The 23,186-nt window shown below is 39.9% G+C and overlaps 1 protein-coding gene and 1 pseudogene across 1 annotated transcript in view; one reads left to right on the top strand and one right to left on the bottom strand.

The window, feature by feature from the left end:
• The window catches only part of LOC133386222 (protocadherin-9-like), a 720,712-nt gene that overhangs the window by 493,191 nt on the left and 204,335 nt on the right, over positions 1 to 23,186 (top strand). The window lies entirely within an intron of this gene.
• On the bottom strand, positions 13,559 to 13,677 carry LOC133386300 (5S ribosomal RNA; annotated as a pseudogene).

Raw genomic sequence — 23,186 nt, 5'->3', positions numbered from 1 at the left:
TTTGCTGCTGGTAAAGAGTAGCAAATATTTGCTACTAAGTAATATTTGCTACTGGTAAAGACCCCCTGTAGTATGAGAGTATTGAAGAAGCTGAAAGCAATGCCGTCAGGAGTCTAGACCAAGAGGCTAGACTCCTAGCAGGGTCACCCAAGGCGGAATGATCAAAGCTGAGACACCAGACTAAGATGCATCCAGACTCAGAGGAAGGAATGGTAAACCACCTCTGAGTACCTTTTACCATGAAAACTCAATCCAAAACTATCCAAAAACTATCCAAAATGCAACATGAGATAATGCTGGAAGATGAGACTCCCAGGTCAGAAGGCACTCTTCAAGTTACTGGGGAAGATCAATGGACAAGTACAAGTAGTGCTGTGACTAATGACGCAGCTGGGTCAAAGCCGAAAGGAAGCCCAGAGGCTGAAGTGCACAGATGTGAAAGTAGAGACCGGAGTTGTACAACGTACACAATTAGAACATGGAATGTGAGAAGCATGAACCAGGGAAAGTTAGAAATTGTCTAGAAAGAAATGGAACGTATCAGTATTACAATACTTGGCATGAGCGAATTAAAATGGACAGGAATGGGACACTTTCAATCAGGCAACTACAAAATATTTTATGCAGGAAGTGAGAAATCAAGAAGAAACGGGGTTGCTCTAATAGTGAGGTAGCAAAAGTAATTAGAAGCTATAATGCAAAGTCTGAGTAAGTTATATTAATGAGACTTAACAGGAAACCTATCAACATAACCATCATACAAGTCTATGCTCCAACGACATACACAGAAGAAATTGGGGAGATTTTATTCAGAAGTGCAGGAAGAAATTAATCACACGCCAAAACAGGATGCTTTGATAATTGTGAGGGACTGGAATGGAAAAGTAGGGAACAGAGAACTAGAAATTGTCGGGTAATAGGGCTTAGAAATGAAGCAGGAGAGAGACTTACTGAATTTTGTGAAGCCAATAATTTGTTTCTTGCGAACACATTTTTGGGGCAACTGAAAAGACGACTGTACATGTGGACATCACCAAATGGTCAATATAGGAATCAAAATGATTATATAATTGGAAGCAGAAGATGGAGAAGTTCCATACTTTCTGCAAAAACAAGACCTGGAGCAGACTGCAGTACAGATCATGAACTGGTAATATTGAAAATCAGAGTCCAGGTAAAGAACAACAACAAAGCAATCATAATGCCAAAATACAATCTAAATAACATCCCAAAAGAATTTAAATATCAAATAAGGAACAGATTTGAGGCTTTAAACCTAGATTATAGAGAACCAGAAGAACTAAGGAGTGAAGTCAGAGACATTATCAGGGAAGAATGCAAAAAGACTATACCTCTAATTAAAAAGAGAGAAAGACCTCAATGGATAACTGAATAAATTCTTAAAATGGTTAAAGAGAGAAGGAAAGCAAAAGGCCCTCCTCCGAATTCTGACTCATAGAGAGGCTCGGAGGATGGTAACAAGAACTAGGGCCTTCTCAGTGGTGGCCCCTGAACTGTGGAATAGTCTTCCCGAAGAAGTGCGCCTGGCGCCGACATTGTTATCCTTTCGGCGCCAAGTCAAAACCTTCCTATTTTATCTGGCATTTTAGCTTTTCTTAAACATGTTTTAATTGGTTTTAGATTGTGGATTTGCATTTATAGTTTTTGTATTGTTCTGTGTGATTCTATTGTATTTATTGTAATGGTTGTACACCGCCCAGAGAGCTATGCTAGTGGGGCGGTATAAAAATTCAATAAATAAATAAATAAATAAAAGCAAAAGGAGACAGAAACATGTTTAGAACTCTAAATGCAATAATACAGTGACTAGTATGCAGGGACAAAGGGAACGATTACAATAGTTATTGTATAGAAATAGAAGAGGACAACAAAAAGGGTAGAACAAGAGCCCTATTCCAAAAGATTACAGAAATTAAAGGGAAATACTGGGACAGATGGATGAATAGTCTGACACAGTGTAAGGCAACTTCCTATATTCATATGTAAAAGATGCCTAACTGACATTAGCAGGCTGCCAGAGTGTTGGAGGTGTGGCCTCTGGGCCTTTATTAGCATTTGATACACAAATCAGAGGAGGGACAAAAATGTTTGGAGTGGAACGATACTCAGTGGCTTTGGGTAACAATATGGGAAGGGTTGGAAAGCACATCCTACTTGCAACAGTGTTTCAGACATGCCCCTTCATCAAGTAATTTGTGTTGTCCTCCCTTGTTATCTCCGTGAATTTGGCCTCAATGATGTGATCATATAACCAAACCTGACTGGTTACATAGCATCATAAAATCATTCCATTCATCATGTGATCCCTGATTGGCTAGGATTGCTGTGCGACTAAATCAGGGACTGGTAACAATAAGAAAATAGTGCTCTGAAACCACAGCAGATTTGGAGAAGCATTAGCAGGAAATAGGATTGACAAAGGTGAACATTTCTACACTATTTTGTGTTGGGAGGGTGGTGACCATTCAGCTGCAAGTACACCTGGAGAAAGCAGATTATTTCTGTCTGGTTTCGGTCCCAGTTTTAGCATGGGATATGCCTTGATTGATGACCTTTATCTGGAGAGAGACAGGAGGAGTGTGAACCTGTCTCATTGATCTCTCAGTGACTTTCAACACTATTGACCATGGTGTCTTTCTGGAACAATTCAGGCAGTTAGGAGTTGGAGGCACTGTGGTTCTGCTCTTACCTGAACGGTCTTTACCAGAAAGTTACAGTAGGGGACTGTTGCTTGGCCCCACAGCTTTTGGGTTGTGGGGCCCTGCTGGGGTCTATTATGTGTCCTATGATATTCAATATCTATATCAAACTATTGGGAGCTGTTATCCAGGGATTTGGAGCTCAGTGTCATCAGTATGCTGATGAAACACAGCTCTGTGTCTCCATTCCATGCAAACCAGAAGAAGCTGTAATGGTGTTGGACCAGTTTCTTGAAGCAATAATGGGAAGGATGAGTCAATAAACTGAGGCTGAATCCTGATACGATGGCTGGTTCCCATGTCTAGGAATTAAATGTATGATCTGTTCTGGGTGGGGTTGCACTCTTCCTGAAGGAACAGGTTTGTAGTGTGGGAGTGCTCCTGGATTCCAGCTGCCACTGGAGTGCAAAGTGCCTCTGTGAGTAGGAGTGCTTATGCCCAGTTAGGCTGGTACTCCATCTATGGCTGTTTGTGGACCAGCATAGGCTGGCCTCAATTGTCCATGCTCTAATAACCCCTGCTATCAGTGCTGCAGTGTTCTCTGTGTGGAGCTGCTCTTAAAGATGGTCTGGAAACTGCAGCTAGTGGAGAATATAGCTGCCTGGTTGGTGAGTGGGATAGCCCAATGAAACCACTGCACTGGCTGCCAGTGAGCTACTGGGCCCAATTCAAGGTGTTACCACTAGAGTACAAAACCTGAAATGGCTTGGGACCTCCCAAAGTATCAACCATCTTGGACCTTACAGTTAGCAGGTGTTAGTAGTAGTTACTTAGCATTTATATCCTCCTCTTCTGCAGTAAGCTTGCAAAAAGAATAAATAGAAATGTTAAACTATAAATAGTGGTGGGATAGCGACAGGGCCTTGTCAGGAGCAGTGTATCCTTTTGTGGAATGCCCTCCCTGATTAGGTGCATCTGTCTCCCTCATTATTAACATTCAGGAGCAATTTTAAATTACTCCTGTTAACCCAGGCATTTGATTGCGGAAATATGCTGTTCCTGCACACATTGAAATTATTAGCTGTGAGAATACTTGATTGTTTTAAAATGCTTTTGTTTTATTTTATTTTTAAAAGCTGTATTGTTTTACTGTTTTATTGTTTGCAAAAATCATGGATTTAAAAAAATATATTTTACCCTCTCTTGAGATGGGTGAGCTGTCCAAAGCTCTTCCTGGTCTGGCTTGGGATTTTTACGAGTTTCCCAGGAGGAAAAAAAAGGATAATTTTGGAAAATGAGCTGAGCCAAGTTGAGGTTGTCCCCCTTGCCAGCCCATTTCTCCTCCTTCCAGCCCCTTCTGTCACTTTTCAAACACATTCATCCTTGTCCCTTCCCTCAACGGCAGAGGGTGTGCAGAGAGAATTGAGGGGGAAAAGCTTTCTCCCTTCCCCACCATCACCCTGTTATTCGGACTAGCAGCATCCAGGGAAAATATGGGAGCTATCTCTTCAGAGATATTTAGGGAACTAAGAAGGAAGTCAGGTAGAGCAATCCAACTCAGGGGAAGCTGGTGAAAGGGAAGCTGGTGCAAGAGGAGGAGGCGGGAAGGTCCACGGTATGCAATTGCCATTTGGAAGCCTCCAGACTGGCTGAACACCAGCTTAGGTAGGAGCTGTAAGCAGGGACTGGAAAATAAAAGCCAGCTGTCACAAATACCCCTACCAGGGAGCAAGTGCTTTCCATTGACTTCCATTGCAATTGTTTTCTTAGACCGACTGTTTTCCTGGTGTAACTTTTGCCTGAATTGGGATCTGCAGGAGCACTTCAAACATCAGTAGGATGTGGCCTAAGTCCCCCCCACTCCTCCAACATGCCCCTGGAATACCCCTTTTTTCGACCTTCTGCTGGCTTCTGCCGGCTCCCCTTCTGCCGGGCTGGGCTTCCTGGCAGATCCCTGGCTGAGTCAGAATGAGGGGTTTCCGCCAGTGTAGCCCAGCTGAGCTGGGACCCAGCCGGCTCAGCAGGGACCCCACCGTATCTAACTCTCTTCAGCCTATCATAAATAGCTGTTTAACTGCACCCTTAGTCGATATAATCCTTTACTGTGAGAGTAAAAAAAATGACATCAAGCATACCAAAGGCATGTATGCCAAGTCTTTTAGAACACTGCTTTTCTTTGAAGAACAGAGCCCTCTGCCATGTCATGTCACTCTTAAACCCCCTTGAGTGTCAGCCACATGATCACTGTCATATTGGGGGTGTAAGGTAGGTTTGTTGGATCCCATTCCTGGTTATTTTTGAGCTGAGTGCATCGTAGGCATTCATATGTGGGCAACTCAGGATAATCCTACACAATCTATGAGCCACCAAGGTGAACACAAGCTACCAATCATGTATGGACAAAACTTGACAAAACTCCTGATTTTCTGCCTAACACAGACCTGCCTGGCCACAAAACATGGCTGGGGAGGCTGAATGGGTCACAAGTAGTTCACCTGAGATACCGGGTAATTTCAAAGTTGTGTACCATGTGGATTTCATGGTTGGACTACTAGCTTAGCCAGTTTTTAAAGGAGATTATCTCAGTTCTGACCCTTAGACCCTTCTTTAATTAAAACATGACCCTGCAATTCATAACTCAGTGTGTGAAACATAACCTTTTATCCTTACAGAATGTCACCAAAGGTTTTCTCTGAGTGGTTCTGATTGATGTCTGTTAACCATAATCAAGCTTCCATCCTCTATGAGTGGCACCTGATGGTAATTTATAACATCACCTTACCTACTCATTTGTCTTAAGGGACATTGTGCAGTCATTCCCAGTCTGCAATCATAGTTCCATCTGCCTTCAGTCATCAAAGCGATGTGTCAAATGGCACATTCATAAAATCAAAACCAATACACACATGTGTTTCAGGTGTACCAATGTGTAATACCCACTAGAGACCCAAACTGCACCCTAACAGGATAGCAGGATCTTTTGCTGGAATTAAAAACCACACATCACCCTTATGTGTGTATGAATCCATCCACAACCAAAGAAAGCACACAAAAAGGTAAAATTGCTTTTTACAAATGTGTTTTTAAATTTGTATATTTGTTTTTAATGTTTTTAATTCTTGTAAACCGCCCAGAGAGCTTTGGCTATGGGGAGGTATAAAAATGCAATAAATAAATAAATAGGTTGGTTCATTGAAAGAGGAAACGGGGGGGGGATAATTTTAATTATAATAAAAATGCAAGCAGCTTCTGACAATACAATAATTCATTCCTTAGATCTAAAGAGCATAAGAAAAACCCTATTGCTAATTACTTCCAAGATTGCATAAATTCACAGCAGAGAAAGAAAGGAAGCAATAGAGATATGAGTAGATATACCTTTCCTGAAGGAAATCAGGTTGCAAGGTTAGGGTAAAGAATGATATGCTTGGTGAGAGTCTCTCTCTCCTCCTGGATGTTACCATGGCCCCAGCGGCGTCACTAGCCGGGTGCGGGGAGTGCGGACCGCACCAGGGTGACACCATGAGAGGGTGGTGTTACCCAGAGTAGGGTTGCTATATTGCCCGGTTAGCTGGGTTTTACCCAGATTCTATGCATGCCACCCAGTGCCCGTTTAGCCCCTTAGCTGGCCCGGATTCTCAACTTTGATTTTTTTAAAAAATTAAGTTTCTGGGTGGTCTTGTTCTCGAGATATACATAAAAATGTCAGCCCCCCGTTAAATCTTTTTAAAAACTACTGTATAGCACTTCGTAGTTTTAACCTCGCCCATTCAGGATTGCAGCCAATCAGTGAAGTGTTTGGTTGACCTGCGGCAGTGTCTAGTAAACCTCATTGCAAGGCCAGAAAATGGTGGTTTTCCCCCCCCCCCGTTTATCTGAAAATCTCATAAATTGGGTAAGTATATACATTTCAGTTTTTTCCCCTCTTGTGTGTAGGAGTCAGATCCTGGGCAGTGTTTTGAAAACCTTCCCAATACTTGCTTTTGTGGGGGTAAAAGCATTGCTAATCCCATATGTCCAGAGTAAATCCCATTGAATTCAATAGGATTTACTTTTGAGTAGACATGGTTATGAATGTGCTGAAAAACAGTGGGACTTTGGAGTGAATGTAAAAAAGAATTGTGTTTGTGTTCTCTTTCTCCCCCCCCCCCCGCCAGTCCTATTTTAAAGCAAGTAGGCAGGGCTTACTTAGGTATTACAGTTTTTATTCTGCAGGAAACTAATACTGATTTTTAAAAAACTAATACTGATTTTTCTGCAATGACCAACTGGTTTGAAAATAAACTATTATATGGGCTGTATGTATTTATACATCTGCAGTGTGTGTGTGTGTGTGTGTGTGTGTGTGTGTGTGCGCGCGCCCTGTGAGGTAGCGTTGGAAACCAAGGCAGCTCACAACAAGAAATAAAGCCATTTAAAATCCAATAACCATAAAACAAGTATAAACAGTTGCAAAACAGCGTAAAGTGGCATGATTCGGAATTTTGGGTTGTGTGAATGAAGTTGCTTATCACTTGAGGTTGCAGTTCTGTCTCTGAGTAAGTTCCACTGAATACACTGGGACTTGCTTCTGAATAAATAAACCTAGGATTGCACTATAAATACCTTTACAGTTTGTGTAAATAATAAATATATTTGATAGCCATGCTTATATAAATATTTCTTCATTTATCGTATTTTTGGTTTTTGGTTAGGAATCCTGACTGGTTGTGAGATGCTTAGTTTTCTGCCTTACTCATAGGAATCTTGTTGTGGTTGGTATGGTATTACATTTAGGAAAGTGTTACTGCCTTTTATGTTGTTGTTTTTCCTATTTGCATTTCACTTATCTTTAACCTCACTCCGTTACAGCCATAGAAGCAACAGCAGCATATGCAAGATAATTAACTTCCATTAGTGATAAGAGCAAGAACTTATAATTATTATTTTAATTAAAACAAGAGGACCAGATATTTATTTTCTTTCTGAGCCCAGGACTGGGTCTTTCATGATGCCCGGTGGGCGGGGGGAGCAGGAGAGTAGTCGATAAGACAGACATCCTGGCATTGGTAATCTAATTTGCAAGGTATGTGTGGGGTTGTTGCACACTTCTAGGCCCAGTTTCATTTTGAATATGGAGGTGGAACCTGTGTAGTTGTGGTTGATCAAAGGGAGAAGAAATTTTGAGTTAAGCAAAGCTCTGCTTTTATAAAACCTAAGAAACATACAGATACTTTGAATGTCTGAGTGCCTGCACCAGTGGAATACTGGAGGAACTTGTAAAACTTGCTGCAACAGTATTTAGAACTGAGCATGTGGTGTGAAAGACCACTTTTCCGAACATTTTGGCTTGTTTTTCTCCACCCACCACATCTCTGAAATATATCATATATGTAATGGTTAACCATACTGCTGCCCTGACTTACTTTATGTTTGTTGCTATTTTGTGTTTTTATTATGTTTTTATATTGATTGTTCATTTTTATTGTTTTTATTATATTTGTAAGCTGTCCTGAGCTCTGTTTTTAACAGCAAGAGCAGGATATAAATCCTCTTAATCAATCAATCAACATTCCATAGTGCTGGAAACTAGAGTCTAGGCATTTAAGGCTGAAAATGTTAAGTTTTTTTAAAAAAAGATTTCTCACATCTTTCCCCAGTTTTTGGTGATAATTCCTAGGCACAAAAACAAAACAACTGGACAATCCAAATTATGCAAATAATTTGCATAATATGCAAATTAGCCTGCCCGGATTTGTGGAACTGGAATATGGCAACCCTAACCCAGAGCCGCCTCACCCCTAGGCACCCTAGGTCTCATACGGGAGGAAGTCCATGGGGGTGACACCATGAGTTACTGCACCGGGTGACACCAACCCTAGTAACTCCACTGCATGGCCCAGCATATCATTCTTACCCCTTTCCTTGCCTTGTATCGCAAGCTGCATGTTGAGATGATCTTAGAGAGCAATGTGAGGTGTCAAGAAGGTTGTTGGAGCAGAGTGTGCCCCCCTTGACTCCCTGAAACCCTGATCTTAAATGTGTATTGAGCTTGCATTGAATTGCATTAAATTGGGAGGGGATGTACAGTTGAGCAATTTGGCTCATGAAAGAATTTTCTTTGTCCTGTTAGTCTACCTGTATAAACTTAAAACTATGCCTACAGTCTCCAGAGTAAATGTGTAGGTGTAAATTGCTGTGCTTAAGAAGTAGCATCTTATCTTAACCTGAACTCTGCATCTGGCAAGGACTATTGTTTAGTTAAAGGGATTATTCATGGGCAAACCTGGAATTTGGAACCTTCCTTTTTATTCATTAACTTGAATCAGTACATATCTTCCTCAGATCAGCAAGCCAGTTCTGATCATCCTGAAAGTGGGATCAATCATGAGAGGACTGTATTACAGGAGTCACCCAACTAGGTTCTTATGCTTTGAGATAAATCTGAGAATAAACCCTCCAAATATGTGAACCCCTTTATAAATCTGTGTGAAAAAGAGTCCATATTCTTCTGGAGTTTGGTTTTGGTCTTGGGGTGTGTGTGTGTTTATCCTACACATTTCTATTCCGACTCTGCCCTAAGGGGAACCTTTCATGTTTTGTACAAGTGAGGAGTTCTGCTTCTGACTTTTGGGACAATGAAGCAAAACTGAATGGTTTTATCTCAGATGAACTGTAAAGGAAGCAAACTTTAATATAAATAGCAAACCTGTGGTCAGCATAAAAATTATTTGTCAGAATCACCAGAAAATGCCATACAAAACATCCTTTTAACACAGTAAAGTATATTTCATGGTTGATAAATATGTACACATTTTATAGTTCATTATATTTTCTCTTTTCTGTGTGTGGAGATTGATCAATCAATCAATCGGCCAATCGATAGATAGATAGACAGATAAAAGTTCATTAAGTCCTCATCATACCTGCATAAGCATCTTTCCAAAGTATGAGACTGTTGTCATGCAAAACAGCGGTGATGGAAAATGGTTTCATGTTACAATCATCCTACTTACTTTGCCTCTCAGGTATCAGCCTAGAATAATGTTAAAAAAGCAGAAATTGGTATTTGAAATCAGCTGAAGGCCCCTTGTGTGGGAAAGGATGACTATCACAAATATGTAAATGTTTAGCAGCAAAGAAATTTGACTCATGAGCCAAAATCACTTGACATTAGCATTACCAGTTCTACGGCATCCCACCGGAGACTCTGGCTTTGCGCTTGCTCTTCTGATCTCCGGTCAGACTCGCCCCCATGTCCAAGAATCTCTGGCTTTTGTGGACGTTACTGGGTTGGGGAGCAAGCGGAAGTCTTCTGTTCCTGTGATTGGTGGACAGAAGACATGTGCTTCACACTGGGCTTCTGCGCAGCCTCGCTCTTCCCTCGTGCTCTGTGTTAGGTGGCACAAGGGAGGAGGTGAAGAGGCGGGGGGGGTGGAGTGCTGGAGAGAGAAAAATGGACAGTGGTGGAGAAAGCCAGGGCAAGGATGACGGAGGTGAAGGCAGCAGCAGAATGGAGGTGTGTGATGATGGTGTATGTTTGTGTGTGTGTGTTAGCCCCACTCTCTCCCCCTGCCTGCCCTCCCCGCTGGTTTAAAAGCTCAATCACCCTGCCCCCATCTCATTAGGAAAAGACAGAAACAGCAATAAAGTGTGTGTGTGTGTGTGTGTGAGAGAGAGAGAGAGAGCGCTCTAAAGTTCCCTTACAACATAGCACCAGCCAATGAAGTTTTGTCAAAGTACACATTCCAGGGCCGGTGAAGTGACCTGCTTTAGGTAACAGAATCAGTGGGATAGATGAAGGCAAGACGACTGCAATGCGCTCTACATGAGGCACCCATTGAAAACTGCAGCTTGTGGGAAATGCTGTGGTTTGGCACTGAGAGGGCTGGGTAGGGGAAACATATCACTCTATTTCTCAGACTGTTGTGCGGCTTCTGGTGTGTATTAATTTGAATAATCATAAAACAAGTATAAACAGTTGCAAAACAGCTTAAAGTGGAATGATTCTGAATTTTAGGTTGGGTGAATGAAGTTTATTTATTTTTATTTATTATTTGATTTATATCCCACACTTCCTCCCAGTAGCAGCCCAGGGTGGCAAACAAAAGCACTAAAAACACTTTAAAGATAATAAAAACAGACTTTAAAATATATTAAAACAAAACATCTTTAAAAACATTTTTAAAAGCTTTAAAAACTTTTTTTTAAAAAAGAAAAGGTTCCAAACCGTAGGTGCTGCCACTTTGTTGTTGTTGTTATGTGCCTTCAATTCAATTTTAACTTATGGCGAGCCTATGAATCAGCAACCTCCAATAGCATCTGTCATGAACCACCCTGTTCAGACCTTGTAAGTTCAGGTCTGTGGCTTCCTTTATGAAATTAATCCATCTCTTGTTTGGTCTTCCTCTTTTTCTACTCCCTTCCGTTTCCCCCACCATTATTGTCTTTTCTAATGAATCATGCCTTCTCATTATGTGTCCAAAGTATGATATGTGTCCAAAGTCAGAGGAAGGCAATGGTAAACCACCTCTGAATACCTCTTACCACGAAAACCCTATGAACAGAGTATCCAAAATGCTGCCACTTTACAGGACTGATTTCTTAAAAGAGCAGAACAAGTACTATGTGGCACCCATAACATGGAAAGCACAGCTTGAACTTGGTCTGATAGCAAATGAGCAACCAATGCAGATTTCAGAGCAGAGGTGTTATGTGCTGATAGGATCTCACTCATGTCAGCAATCATGCTGCAGCATTCTGCATTAACTGCGTAGCTGCCAGGATTTTTTTAGTTTTGGTTTTCAGTTATGAATCCTGACTGGTTGTGGGATGCTAAGTTGTCTGCCTTTCTCATAGGAATCTTGTTGTGGTTGGTATGGTATCATGCTTAATGACATAATTAGGGCCCGCCCCCATGATGTCAGTAGGGCCTGCCCCCATTTTCTCAGGTTTTTAATTCTAATCAGGTTTGCTTGGAAGTAATTCTGATTAAATTCAGTGGAACTTGCTTCCAAGTTAGTATGCTTAGAACTTTAGCCTCCAGTGACTCTAAAACCGAGAAATACTATTTTAGGGCTGAAGTCCTAAATGTGCTTACTAGGGAGGAACTGAACTTACTAGTAAGTAAATATCCACAGGATTGCACTGTTAAGCTGCATCCACTGAACTCAACAGGACTTTCTTCTATGCTGTAGACATGTATAAGTTTGTCCTGTTGATCTTTGCTTCATTAGTCAACTAAAGCTTTATCAGTATACATAATGATTATTTATTTATTTATTGCATTTGTATACCGTCCCATAGATTAAGTGGCAGGGTTGACTTTTGATTCATTTGGGTGGTTTTATTAAAACAGAGTATTCAGTTCTAGTGACATATGTACTATGATGAATAGGGAATGTAAAAAGAAAAGATTAAATATGGCCTTTCCTTTTAGCCACGGGTGCTTTTGATGATTCAATTGTACATTAACAGCACAATCCTATGCATATCTATTCAGAAGTTAGTCCCAGGTAAGTGGGTACAGCAATTTTAATTACACTTCTCCATTGTTTGAAAAAGGCACCTATATTGAGATGTTGATAATATGCAAATTATTAAAATTTAGTCCATTAATTGAACACTCAGTTAAAAGACAGATGATCAGCTACAATATGTTAGTTGATTGGCTATTTCAGATTTATTTATTTCAGCTACATCTCTCTCTATACATTCATGGTCGCTTTGAACTTTTTAAAATATAAACATTTAAAACACAAGTATAAAACAACACAGCTGAGTCCTAAATCCCAATTAAACCACCAACTGTGATTTCCAACTTTATTGAGGAATGAAAATATGTTATTTTTCATTCTAGGAATAAAAAAAAAAGGTAAGGCTCATTAATGCATTCAATAAATCCCAATTAAAACAGGAAATATAACCTCCATTTTTTTAACCCAAAGTGGCTACAATTATTGGTTTACTGGCTTGATCCCACCTTGCTGGGAACAATAGCTCCTGAATGCAAGTTATTATTTTGGTGAATGTATGAAAAAAAAGTAAGGGTAGTTCATGCATTCAGTAAATATAGCAGTACTTAAAACTTCTTGTGTGATGAAGTGCAGCTATTGCAAGACTGCTTGTTGTGAAGCCATTATCACAGATCTTTTATCATGGATATTTCATTATTATTGTGTTGTAGCCTGTGGTCTTCTTAGCTGATGTGATAAGAATGATCAATGAGAAGAGATCTGTGAAAATGTATTTTCACAAGCAAGTAATCCATGCCATAGAGCAGTTTTATCATGCAAAAAGCTGTAAGTTCTACAAAGAGTGTGCTTAAAGAGTTTGGGGTAACAGTGGATCATAGTTTTATGTTTTTTACAATTATAGGTATACTGGAGTGGATTAACAATCATCATTTGTATTCTAGACTTTACTGTGACTTATAAGTAATTTATAAGTTAAAATTAAAAAAGATAAGAAAAAAAAAGAGTTTGGGGTATCTAAAATAACATTTTACTGATGGAAAACCTCAAGCCTTCTACCATAAAGCCCTTTTGCATTTGGATCTAGTGTGCATTTTACCCCTACAGGATAGCCTACATTAATGAACTTATAGATTGTCTTTGGACGTTATTTATTAACATGAGGGTGTAGTATTTGCTTTATTTGCAGATATGTACAATCTTCAAAATGGGAGTTCCCTTGTCTCTGTCAAGAAGAGATACACAAGCTGTCACCACTACCCTATTAGAGTGAATGTATTTAGTTGTTTATTTTCAAACCCAATCTTTCTACAAGGAAGATTTAAAAGTAATTGTTGTTATATGCCTTTAAGTCACTTACTCCTTATGGTGACCCTATGAATATTTTGGCTATATCCATAGGGTTTTCATGGTAAGAGGTATTCAGAGGTGGTTTACCTTCCTCTAAGCCTACGGCACTTGGTATTCCCAGGCGGTCTCCCATCCAAGTACTAACCAGGTCTGACCCTGCTTAGCTTCCGAGATCAGACTAGGTCAGGCATATTTAGGGAAGTATGGTCATAGGCTAAAAGTAATTAATGGTCATTAAATATACTAAAAATATACTACAAAGTATCCATATTAAAATGTTTAAAACTTCACTTTTAAATTAATGAAACAGTGAATAAAATGTTAATATAAGCAGCTCTAAAGCTGCAATACTCACCAGGAAGTAAGCCCCATTGAACTCAGTGTGGCTTACTTCTGAATAGATCTGAAAAGGATTGTACTGTGAGGCAGCAGTAAAATAATAAACTTGGAAAAACAAATATGGGAGGGAAAAACCAATATCACAGCCCTCCCAAAAATCTTTTGAAATGAAAAATATTAAAGAATGTGCATGCCTGATCAGCTTCCTCTTGAAAGTATTTTTGTTATAGTGTCTTACTGTAAATAAGGAGTTCTACAATGAAGAATCTCTGCTCTGCATTCCCAGCAAAACCTCCGAGAGCAGGCCGTGTTTGCAGCCCAGGATGGAAGCCCCAGCCACCATCTTGGTTTAGGGCAACTGATGTGGCCACGTCACACACTAGTGTAGTACTCAGAGAAGGTCTCATATATCGAAGGGGGAGGAGGGATTCTTGAGGAATTTGATCTTTCCAAATTTTGTTATGAACTGACCTGATCAGCATCTTCCAACCAAATGTTCAAATAAGACATTAGTTATCAACATGCTTTCACCATTCCTAAATATTCCAATGTAGTTTGCATCTTTTTTTAAAAAGTATTTTGAGAGAAGATACATATATTGTATTTTGAGGGAAAATATGTTTAGGAATATGCATTTTATGAGAAAATATATTAAGGAATTTGTATGTGCATTTCATGGATAGGAAATTGACTCATCCATCCTTAGAGGGAAAGCTCATGCTGGAGCAGATCCAAAGCCATTTAATAATTTGAACCAGCACCTTGAATCCTCAGGGAAGGTGCATTAATATTACATTGAGTAAAGAAAATGTGTCTCCCTTATGTTGTATTCACATGTAAATAATTAAGGTCTGAAGCGATTTCTCATGTTGTGAAACTACACCCTGGAAAGTCCACAGTGCAGTTTGGAGGGTTGTGTGAAGGTAGCTAATGAGAGGGAAACACAAACACTGAGGTGCAGGCTAGCCTTTTGGGATTGTGACTTTGTTTCTACAAATGCAACAATGCATAGTCAAGAATGAAGAAAAGATGGTAAATGTTAGTAACTGGAGATGCTGAACCCATCACCTGTTCAGATTACATGCAAAAGAAACAAGTAGAAAATAGTGTCTGTGGCAAGCCACAGAACTTTCTAACAATCCAGTTTAGGAAGTGGGGGTTGAGTCACTGGTTCACAAGCCCTGACTTCACAAGGTGGTACTCTAGGAAAACTAGTTGCTGATCAGGAATGTGTCTATTGCAGTAGAATGCTATTAGTCTATCTTGATGAGACCAAGAGTACAGACACACGTGCAGTTTTGCTGGCTTCAGTGCATCTCCACCTTTGTTTTCTGAATGCAGGGACACACAATGCTAATAAAATCACACCCCCTTTTACTCCAAAACATCAGAAGTTGCAGCTCCAGCACATTTCATCTTGAAGTCAGCTTCACACAGACTTCAAAACTGATTGGCCATCAACTCAGTTTTTACTCTAGGTGAGTCCAATGAAAATGGTTTTGCCACCACACAAGGAAGACTCGTGACACAAGATTGGAATAATGTTATATTTATTAAATATAACATACTAAATCCAAAGCAAGACAGCCAATCATTCAAATATAATTACTTCGGGCAGGTGAGGTTAATCCTAACTATGTGGGACTACCCTCCCACCTTCAAAAGGCATTAATTCTAATTATTGCATAACTCCAGAGTGAAGGACGTGTGTAAAATCCTCACTCCTTGCTCTTGGAGCCATGCGCGTGGTTCCAACCTCCCCACCATGGCCCCGCCGTACAGGCGTTCACCATGATGCGCAAGCCGGTCCCATAAGGACACCACCCAGATCCCCACCAGAGATGAACCCTGATGGTTCCCTGGGAAGTGCTCCTTTTGTGATGCCTTAACCACCTAAATATATAATCCCCCACTATACCTCACCTGCCCAAATTCTATGCCAGCCAAAGCAGACTCAACCCAACCCATCCGAAAAGCCAATTGAATTAACCCGAGCAGCATGGAGTAGGCAAAACCAAAGGGAGTCTGAAATCAGAATCCCCCCCCCAAAATTCCTACTCGGCCCCATTTTGGCGACCAGCAAAGCCCATACTGACAAGGGAGGGAGGGTGGGTGCCGCGAGGCAAAAAAGGCAAGAGCGGGAAGAAGCAGCAGCCTTTTATATGCTGCTCAAACACCCTTCCTGATTGGGTGAACGATCTCACGTGGCTCTAAAATGTTTGTATCGTGAGCATTCACGAGCCCTCCCTTTAATAATGGCGGCGGCAAATCCGTCCCTAAAGGGAACGACATTCTCTAGGCTGAAGGAGACACAATGATTGGCCCAACACTTTGCTGTGGGCAGTCCTAATCAGTACTGGGGAAGGGAAATGCATCCAGCCATGGGCAAGCACATTTTAAATGTGTTTTAAACTGAAACCAGAGAAAACATTCTGGCTGCTTTTGAAGCAGCTAGTGTGTCTGCCGCCCAAGTCTCTTAAGATACATTGTTTCACAATTTTCTCAATATAGACATCTGTAGATCAGAGGATTTTTTTTTATGGTTGAAATGAGAATCTTTCTAGTGTTTTAGTATGATTTCAGTTTGTTCTTTAAAATGCTCATTTGTAGCAAGAACATTTTTATTTGTGTTGTGACTTGCCCCAATACCACAGTTATAATATTAAAGGAAAGCTAGTACAAACAAACATAGATCTTCACAAAAGGAAAGAAAGAACCCCAAAGTCCTGCGTTTGTGGATAATATATGGATCAAAGTGTGTTTTTATTTTGGCACCTTTGGCAAAGGAACATTAGCATTACCACCCTCAAGGGAAAAGTTAAGATCTGCATTTTAATATAGTTTTTTTTTTTAAAAAAAAATAACAACTGGAGTAGGACTTCTTTTTATAAGAGTATTACTATTACATATTGCAACTTATTTTGTGTTTTACTGCGTGTGCAATGAATTCTTAATGAAATCCAGGAAGTATCTGAAGGACTCAATGTTTGTCACTTAGCATTTAGCCCATCTTAAGCAGTAAATTTACTGACCCTCCGTGGCGCAGAGTGGTAAGCGGCAGCAACACAGCCGAAGCTCTGCTCACGGCCGGAGTTCGATTCCAATGGAAGGAGAAAGTCGAATCTCCAGTAAAAGGAGTCGAGGTCCACTCAGCCTTCCATCCATCCATGGTCAGTAAAATGAGTACCCGGCATATGCGGGGTGTGTGTGTAAAGAAAGGCTGGGGAAGGAACTGGCAATCCCACCCCATATATATGGTCTGCCTAGTAAACGTCGCAAGACGTCACCCTAAGAGTCGGAAACGACTCGCACTATAAGTGTGGGGACACCTTTACCTTTAAGCAGTAAATTACTAGTTACATTATAGTATGAAGACTAATATACATTATAGAAGGAAGACTAATACCTGGTTGTTGTTGTTTTCAGAAGCCATTGGTTGAATTTTAATGGACCGATTCCTGGTGTTGACATAAAAGCAGACTAGTAAGGATTTTTCACTGTAAGACAATATAACATGCATTTCTTAAAAGTTTGTCACTATTATTTCTTTGCAACATATAAAAACAGCTGTGATCTTTATGGGTGTTATCTGTTCCATGGAAACTTATCAAAGCAGTCATTAGAAGATGGGTGATGATGATGAGCAATGCCCCTTGAAGACAGTGTTCTGATCACTACAAATCTTTTCCTGCAGTGTTTGACACACTACCATTTCACACAGGGTGATGGTGAGGCCCCAGAGACCTGGTAACACCCTGCATGAGTCAAGTATCAGTGTTAGAACATGCCCCAGAATCCTCTTCTGTGCTCCCAGATTCCAGTGCAGACATTGCTGTCATTCTGTAGTTACTCAAACACTTCTAGTAATGTGTGTATTCCCTGCCCATGCCGTTAAATTGGATTATCGTGAATGTGAATGTCTAGTGCTGCTCATCCCTTTAAGTAATACTGTTGTATTGGAACTTAATTCTACTGTTGTTCAGTTGCTTTTTTAAAAGGTTTGATCTGGCTGTTTTAAATCTGATTCTAGGTTGACTTGAATAGTTGTAGAAGTGGACAAAAGTATTTTAAATAAAATAAATAAAATTCTTAGTATATCAGATAAGCTGCAATCCTATGAGCAAGTTCTACTGAACTCAGTAGGACTTCCTTCTGAGTAAATATGCATAGGATTGCCCTATAAGTGGGGCATTGTCATGGGCCTAGAGCTGGACAATGAAAACAAAGCCCAGAATCTTAAAATGTATTCAAAGGAATGCAGAAAAATGGACAAATTTAGGAACTGAGAAGAAATGAATATCCATGGGCCTCACTAAAAGGTACATAATCAGAGCCATTCCTTTTCTGAAATGATTGATCTGCAGTAATAACTACCCTCCTGATTCTGTACTTACAATCACTTATGTAGATTAGAACTGCCATTCCACACCTTCTGATGCATTGAAGGAGTAGGAAAAATCCATTCTCTAAGTACCCTAAATGGTAATTAAAGTGTGTCAAGGGAAAACTAAAGACCAAATTCAGAGTCAGGCATGCCTAAGTCCATTGATTTCAATGTGTTTAAGCATGTCTGATTTTGTTAGACTATGACCACAGTGTATTAAGTTTGGGTTGTAGCTACTCCCTAAATACAATGGCTGCAGTTTTTACATACAGATGGGCTGCTTACATCACATCAACTTCAACAGGATTTAAGCTGGTCATGTTCATGTTATTTAACTAAGGCCCACCATGGTTTCTGAATGTAAAACCATGAGAGGTGTTAGTCATAGTAGTGAAGAATACTAATAAAATTCATTTCTGTTTTGCTGTTCTTGTCAGATGACAGCTTATAGTTGATTTTGTTCATAAAGCAAATGCAATAAAATCAATAAAGCCTCAAAATAATATGACATTAAAACCAAACATTAGGTTAATCCAAATTAGCCAGAAACTAAAATTGAAATCCATGTATGTTATGCTTGGCCAGCCACAACCTAACAGTAAAAACTCAAGAAGGACTCAACTCTCTCTCTCTCTCCATAGTTGCTGGCTGTTAGAATCCCTCACCTGGGCTGTTATCCTTTCATAAATATAATAGAAAATTACTAATTCATAATGTGGTTTTAAAAGTCGTGTTCTTGATTTATGTCCTGTGGCAGTAGAGTTCCCAGCTTGGGGGGGGGGACTGGCATCAGTGTAATGTCTGGGCCAGAGTCCTGAATGGTGCCAGGATTGGAGCCAAAGGGGTGAGCTAAGGGGTCTTTTGGTAGGGATGCAGCTAAGTAGGTATGGGCAGGTCCGGGATTAAGGTGAGGTGGGTATAATCCATCATTTTTGGTGGATGCAGGCTGAGGAGAAAATAATGGCAGCGTTATTTCAACATCCCACTCAACCTCTTCCTCCTAAAAAAGACTGCTTGGCCAGGCCAGTTGCTTGGTTGGCAACACAGTATCAGGGGCTTGTCAGCACTATGTGCAGGTATCCCTGACTCCAGGCCAGGTGGATGTATTGTCTTCCTAAGGATCCAAGATGATGTCTGCTGCTGGAAGCTAAGGGTCAGTTCTTGAGCTGGGAGCTGGGAAAACTGGAAGCTGAAGTGCAGCAAATAGAAGGTACTGCTGTGTTGACCAGTCAAGGGATAAAAGCCAGGTTCTCAGTATTTAAATCAGTCTTGACCATCCAGAGGCTTGAATATTACCTGTCAATCCCAAGGCTTGTTAATTTCTGTGTTAATTTCTGTGTCTCTGGGCTGAGCAGAGGCTGTTCATAGTAGTTCTCTAGACAAGCTCCCAGTCATGAACTTTCTGTTTCAAGCCTCCAGTGTTGGATAATACTTCTCCATTGGATCCTTTGCTGGGGGTCCTTAAAAAAAATTTGAGGACACAGGCTTGAAGCAAAAAGGTAGGCCTTTATTCTTTACAAGCATATGCATATGCACATGCAGGGTCAGCCCCCCAGAAACATCCAGGAGAGACTGCACTGAGACACTGTGTGCAAGCTCTTTTATAGAGTACAGTTACAGCATGTGACAGTGATTCACCAATCTCATGAGTTCCTGCCCACCCAACATCACGGTTCCTCCTCTCTACAATCGTTCCAAACCAATCAGAAAGTATTAGCTAACTCCAGTGGTGATTCCAAGATACTGTCAATCTCATTAATGTCTCCATTGTCCTACTGTCTTTTCAAGACTAATGAATATTGGGACTAGTTGGAACAGTTACTATTGTGAATATGCTTTCAAGCATACTTGGTACATCCATTGTTGCATTGTTTCTGATGGGTCAGGCTGACTCAGGTACACCTGGAGATATTTTGGACAAGTTCCCTGAGTTACGTTTGCCTCAACTCAGGGTGTTTGGGAATGTATGAGCACCCCCCCCAATTCTGCTCCTTTGCCATAGGAGTTCTTATGTCATACTTTCTCAGAAATCCCCTTTCCTTACTTATAAAATACATAACTCAAGAGGGGATTATTTCAACACTTGAGCTTCATTTTGAAGCCACACAGACTAAGGAACAGACTGGGTAACTCTAGCTAACTAGTATCTTTCAGCCTCAGCGATATAGAGAAGGCAGCCCACACCCCAGAGTACCTTTTTCTTAATAAAAACACACTTATAAAGTTGTAAATATAATATAACACACTGGATTGTTTTAAAATCATTGTAAAATCTCACTGTTTCTCTTCATTAAACCCTTTGATTATGCTGTAAAGCTTCCCCCCCCCCTCTAGATGGAGCTATGGTTTTACAGCATACGAAACCAAGAATCACTAAAATTCAGTTTCCCGGGATTAACAATATCTCTATAAATCATAGCTTGTCACAAGTTAAATGGTCTTTTGACTTTAAACAATAGGCTAATTAATATCTGCCAGTCTTGCACCAGCCGATTTGGCAAGAACCCAAGAGTTCAAACTAAGTTTACTTTGCCTGCTTTTTCTATAGTTTTTAGGATTATCTGTGAGCCTTTTCTCAACAGGCCTTCAGGCCTATGGTTAATTCCTTATGATCCTAAACCATATGCCTTCTTAATATCTATCAGTATATATGTGTGGATATATAAAATTCCCCATTACCAGGTCCTTTTCACAAAGTTCTTAACTTCCTAGCTAATACACTATCTTGTTGCAAGACTGAAAATGACAAGTCAATTGTCAAATTCTGCCCAGAGGGAGTATATAAGAAGTTAAAGCCAATTGTTCCCCTAGAATTTTATATCCTCTCAGTCAATTTGAAATCTATATTTCCCAGTAATAGGCACAGCAGTAATCTCAGATGTTATTTAGCCCAAAACACATAACTCCATTTGAGAAGTGATCCCCTGTAAAGAAGTATTTCAACTACAATGCCACATGGTTTGAATATTACAGTATTATTATTATTATTTAGTACTTATTACATTTGTATACTGCCCCATAGCTGAAGCTCTCTGGGCATTTACAACAATTAAAAACATTAAAAACAAATATACAAATATACAAATTTAAAAACACTTAAAAAAAAACAATTTAAAAACACATGCTAAAATGCCTGGGAGAAGAGGAAAGTCTTGACCTGGCACTGAAAAGATAACAGTAATTATTTGACTTAAAGTTTTTTGTTTTCTTTTAGTTGAACCATCCCAGTCTGCATCTGTATTGGAACTGTTTCTTTTTAAATATTTTTATGATGTTTTATGATGTTTTAATTATGTTTTTAGTGGTTTATGACATTGCTTGCCTTCCTCCTTTAGGAGGAAAGGTGGGATATAAATTTAATAATAATTAGAAATAAACCATTGGCAGGCACTTGATTACTCCTTTCAGGTACTGGCAGATGCTTGGCAATCATTGTGTCCCACAGGCAAACAGTCCACTTCCTAATAGTTTAGTCAAGTTGCTGGTATATAGTTTGGACTGTTCGGCTAATCAGCAGACATTGCTTCCCAAGCAGTTCTAGTGGTTCCAGTTTTTTTTTGGGGGGGGGCATGAAGCTTTTAATTTAGACAATTTATATTACATTTTCCCTTTATTACATCCTTGAGGTACCTGCTCATCTACTTTGGATACAGTAGGTCAAAGTGATTTGCCACTGGGATTGTAAACTATACAGATGCAAAATGATCCAATTTAGTCTCTCTCTCTCTCTCTCTCTCTCTCTCTCTGTGTGTGTGTGTGTGTGTGTGTGTGTGTGTCTATATAGATATAGATATTCAAAGTTAAAGTGAGAGTCTGCTTCAGTGTTGGGAGAGACACTGGAAATCAAATGGGAGCTGAACATAGCTAATTAACAATTCAGCCCCTTCTTTGTGTATGCAGAGGGCAGGATGAAGAGTTCTCTGTCCATGGAAGCAAGTTGTATAGGGGGCAGTAGCTAGTGAGGCTAGCCCCAGAGGCCATACATTTTATTCTCTGATATGAATCACTGACTTGTATATTTGGAAAGCAGAGGTTCTGCTGGAAGGTATGTCCAAGGGTCTCCAAAGCCCCTAACAGGGCATGTAACTTGTGATGTGGAAGGGAGGGTGAAGAGGTTGAGTAGAATGGCATGCCCATCTCTCTTGGACTCTGTAACAGCTAGAACTATGGTAGGTAGACTATATCAGTCAGACTAATATTTTCTGTGTGCTTCTCAAATGTTCAGACCATGCCTGATAAATGAACATGCCTGATAAGGGCTTTCAGGGATTCCCTACCTGTGGGATGTCACATTTGCACACAGAGCTGATCTGGTGTGGGACATATATTTACTTGATTAAATTATTTTCGATGGCACTACAAAGTCGGGGTAAAAATAAATAAATAAATGGACAGGATAATGATCCATGTAATTAACATATATAAGAATATATTAACGACTTCATTGAATTCTGCTACTGGTACTACATATGATATAGACTTTGGAATTATTATCTGATATTCTTGTTCTGGGCTCCCTATCTTCAATCATGAAAAACTACTGAACCTCAGGGGGAGAAATCTCTAAATGGGCTTAGAGAGATTAGAAGGAAAAACCATTAATTTGAGCTTCTTTATATTCATCTGCTGGTTTTAGACTCCTTAGCATATATTACTGTCACATAGTCATATTTGTCTTTTCAAACGAGATCTAGAACAATCTTAAAAAACTGGCAACTGTGTTTCTCAGAATTTTAACTCTTTAGTTGTATGCTGCCAATGTTAATTAATATATTATATGCAACACATTCATATGTTCGTTAGATAACATCTACAAACCAGCATATGAAATGCAGGAGTTGGCATTATATACAAACAGTATATAAAGGGTACATTTTTAAACCTGTTGATAAACCTTTGTGTCATAATATGTACTCATGATCATCATCACTGTTTATTTGTATGCCGTCTTTCCATAACAATTTATGCACAAGGCAGCTCACAACATGAACAGAAAAAAGT

The sequence above is a fragment of the Rhineura floridana genome, chromosome 5 (genome assembly GCF_030035675.1).
Source record: "Rhineura floridana isolate rRhiFlo1 chromosome 5, rRhiFlo1.hap2, whole genome shotgun sequence".
Taxonomy (NCBI): Eukaryota; Metazoa; Chordata; class Lepidosauria; order Squamata; family Rhineuridae; genus Rhineura; species Rhineura floridana.
The sequence above is the reverse complement of the archived record's forward strand: the minus strand, read 5'-3'. Positions and strand labels throughout refer to the sequence as shown.